This window comes from Physeter macrocephalus, chromosome 8, assembly GCF_002837175.3.
Source record: "Physeter macrocephalus isolate SW-GA chromosome 8, ASM283717v5, whole genome shotgun sequence".
NCBI lineage: Eukaryota > Metazoa > Chordata > Mammalia > Artiodactyla > Physeteridae > Physeter > Physeter macrocephalus.
The window spans coordinates 144,790,058-144,794,224 of record NC_041221.1 but is presented as its reverse complement, the minus strand read 5'-3'; positions in this window follow the sequence as shown (position 1 = coordinate 144,794,224).

The window sequence follows — 4,167 nt, the reverse complement described above, 5'->3', positions numbered from 1 at the left end:
TTGATCACTCCTGCTCCCTTTCTTTCTTCCTGCCTTCCTTCCTTCCTTCCGTCCTTCCTTCCTTCCTTTCTTTTTCTTTCCTCTTTCTCTCTCTCTCTTTCTCTCTTCCTTTCTCTCTTCCTTTCTTTCTCTTTCTCTCTCTCTTTCTCTCTTCCTTTCTTTCTTTCTTTGCTCCCCAGAAGACCTGTGTGACCACCAAGGGGTACTTTTTATTGCTCTTATTCCCCTCCCTCTGACCCTTATATGTGCTGACCCTTTATTCCAACTTATAGCTAGACCAACTCCCACTCATCATCAACACCACTGGGGACGTCTTCTGTGCCGTTTCTTTATGACAACTCTTGGGCACTAACACCTGGTTGGGAGACAACCTTGGAAGGGATAGCATCTAAAATTGTAAGTGCAAATCTTGACCAAATTGCGTGGTGGATTTTGACTTAAGAGCGGAATTTTGGATAGCTCAGGAGTTAAAGACATCACCTTAGGCTTGTCTGAAATGGGTCAGGCTGCATCATTCCCAACCAGTACCCCTCTGGGCCCTATACTCCGGGATTGGGAAAGATTTGGACAACAGAAATTAAAAGGAAAAAACTTAGTAAGTTATATAATCAGGTTTGGCTACATTAAGAGTTAAGAAATTTAAAATGGAATGAAGTACCCTATGTTCAAATTTTCATGGCCTTCTATCTAGGCAATGGAACCCAAAAGGAATTTGAGACGTGTGTAGCTTGGAGGGATAACTCTAGGAAGGACGTAGAGGACATTTTAATTGACCCACCCTACAGCGCCATGGATCCGGAATGAACATGGATCCCTCCTCCCCTGAGGTACAGGCCCTTTTGGCTATGCATTTCATAGCCCAGTCTGCCCCAGACATCAGGTGCCAAATTCAGAAAGCAACTGCTGGTCCTCAGACTCCAGTGAATTATTTTCTCCAATTGGCTTATTTGGTTTTCAGTAATAGGGATATGGCCAAAAAGACTGAACGCACCCAGAGAAATAAGCAAATGGCCCAAATGATTGCAATGGCTTTGTCCACTCAGAGACCACCAAAGGGGAAGCCTGCTTTTCTGGGCCAATCTGGCCCTGGCAGACCACAAGGCCCATGGGTACCCATACAAGGCCAGTGTACCCTGTGCGGACAAAAGGGGCACTGGAGGGAGGATTGTAATCCATGTGCCCTTTGCAAACAGCCAGGGCATTGGAAGAGGGAATGCCCCAGATGCCAGAGCGTGATGGGGGCCCCTCAGCCATTGATGGTTTTGCAATCAGAAGACTGAAGGGGTCCAAGGCCGAAAGTGGCTCTGCCTAGAGATACCATCTACATAACTAATGTCGAGCCTCAGGTGGTCATTGATGTGGCGGGCCACTTGATAAAATTTCTTATAAACACTGGTACAACCTTCTCAGTCTTAACCCAAAGGACTGGAAACCTTAGCAGTCATAAGGAATACATAATGGGCTTGTCAGAGAAGAGACATAGGCACATTTTCCTGGAACCCATTTTGTGCAAGATCAATGGCCAGCTGTTTTTACATTCCTTTCTGTTTGTGCCTGACTGTCCCATCCCTTTAATGGGAAGAGATTTATTAACTAAGTTAGGGGCCACTCTGTTTGTTGAGGGGCAAGGGAACCACCCTCATCACCAAATGGTTCTAACAAAAAGCAAAAAGGAACAGATAAAATCTGAAGCTAAAATAGAAGCCTTCGTAGACCCTGGAATGTGGAATATCGAGGTTCCAGGCTTGGCCAAAGATATCCAGCTGGTTATTATTAAGTAAAAAGGGTTATATAATGTCTAAATATAAGGTACAAATTTCTTAAACCTAGGTAAGATCCTCAAAAATGTTTGTATGTAGATTACCAAAATAGGAGGCCACTGGTCTGACTAAACTGACCAGAGCTGATATTCAGAGCCTGATAGGAATTTTGGTAGAGGCCTTCTCCCGTAAGCTAAATGAGGAAAAGTAAAACTTTCCAACATAGGTGAATGGGTATGTCAGTCCTTCAATATCTTTGTGGTAACCACCCAATTCTTTGAAAAGGAAAACAAAACTGTCCTTGTTTTACAAATGAAGTCTTTACAGGACCAGAGGTGTGGCTCCAAAAGTAATCCAAAGCCCACCAATCATTTTACCACTCCCCAAACCTTCCCTATTTATCTGTACAGAGGCTTGTAAGTATTAAACAAAGGGGAAACAAAGTCATCCTAGGAGGAACTTGCCTGTACCTTTGAGATGCAAATGTCCTATCTGGTCTTCTCAGGAACACTTATCTCTGCCATCTTTTTAAATGCAAATTTTAAAAAGAGGGTAAAGTAATTTAGAACTTGACTCGTCAAGGATAAATAGAAATCTTAAGTGTCTTTTCTGTAAACACTAGTAAAAAGGGTTTAAACATCTAGGTAGGTGACCTTGATTTCTTCCATCGGCTAGAAGCCCAATTTGAATCCAACCCCTTGTAACTGATGGCTATTATGTTGTACCTGACTCAGGGCTGAAATTTTGGAATGGAAACTCTGAGGCCTCTGTGTTTGTTTGTGTGTTCATATGTATCTATATGTGTGTTATAGGTGTATGGTATTGCCAAAATTTAATTCGTAAAAGAGCTCTACCTAATTGGTTTTTTAAAAATTAAGCGCTTATATAAATACTCAGAGAAAACAGTCTGGCCAGAATGAATTTCAGGTTCATGTCATCTGGAAAATATTCAATACTAAACTGTTATCTGGTATTGAAGGTGGCTTAAGCATTGATATAGACATGTAAGAGTCATCAGTGTTAAGTATAATACTTCTGTTGTACTTAGGTTTATTAGAGGTCAAATAAGACCTTATTCTGTTACAAATTTGTCAACAAGAAAAGTAACTCAATGTGAAAAAATCTTTTAAGAAAAGTAAGGTATGTGTTTTTAGTAAAAGAATGTGAAGAATGAAAAATACTGAAAAGAGTTATGCATGATCAGGATTTTCTAAGATCAGATTGTATTTAGTTGGGTAAATGGATTTTGTTAGGAATGGGCTAGAACACGACTGGATTTGGTTTCTCCCTCCAAAGCTTTCTTGAAATCCTGCTTTTAATAACAGATAGTATGAGTTTCTTTGCCTTTAAGTGATCTGTATTTACTTTTGAGATCTTTTGTAACTTTGGTTAAGGAATAAGTATTGTCTGGCTCACGGGCCCAGCTGCTCCGCGGCATGTGGGATCTTCCCGGACTGGGGCACGAACCTGTGTCCCCTGCATCGGCAGGCGGACTCTCAACCACTGCGCCACCAGGGAAGCCCCCAATTTTTTTTTTTTGGCTACTTTGGGTTTTCATTGCTGCACGTGGGCTTTCTCTAGTTGCAGGGAGCAGGGGCTACTCTTCGTTGTGGTGCGCGGGCTTCCTCTTGCGGTGGCTTCTCTTGTTGTGGAGCATGGGCTCTAGGCACGCGGACTTCGGTAGTTGTGGCATGTGGGCTCTAGAGCGCAGCCTCAGTAGTTGTGGCGCACGGGCTTAGCTGCTCCGTGGCATGTGGGATCTTCCGGACCAGGGCTCGAACCCGTGTCCCCTGCATTGGCAGGCAGATTCTTAACCACTGTGCCATCAGGGAAGGCCCCAAATATCGAATTTTAATTGAGTTTCTTTTGATTGCCATCTAACTTTGGGGTACTTTAGAGGGTCCCTGAGGTATCTTAAAGAGAAATATTTAGGATTATTTGGCATGTTAAGTTAAATGTAATCATTCGTAATTCTGGTTATTGTAACCAAGTTTCTTTATTGATTACACTGTAATCAGAGGTTTAACCATGCCTTTTAAGTCTTTTGTCATTTATAGATATTTTTGTACTCTGATGCTGTTACAAAAAAGTGCTTCATCATTAAGGAGATGCATAGGAAGGCTATGGAACAGTTACAACAGTTCCCCACCAAGATGATGGCTATGCGAAGATTCCAGCCCATACTGACTTAAAACGAGGAGCTGTCCTGCTCCTGGGGCCCCTAGATCAGGCATCCAGAGATTTTTACTCCCTGACAGGCAGGGTTGACACCCCTACTCAGCCTTGAAGCAGTTACAGAAGACTTGGACCATCGCCCTTCTGCTTCCCATAAGAATATGGGAGTCAAATCTCTGAGGGGGAAATGAAACAGGAGGGGAGGGGGCAGGGCACAACTTTTTTTTTTTTT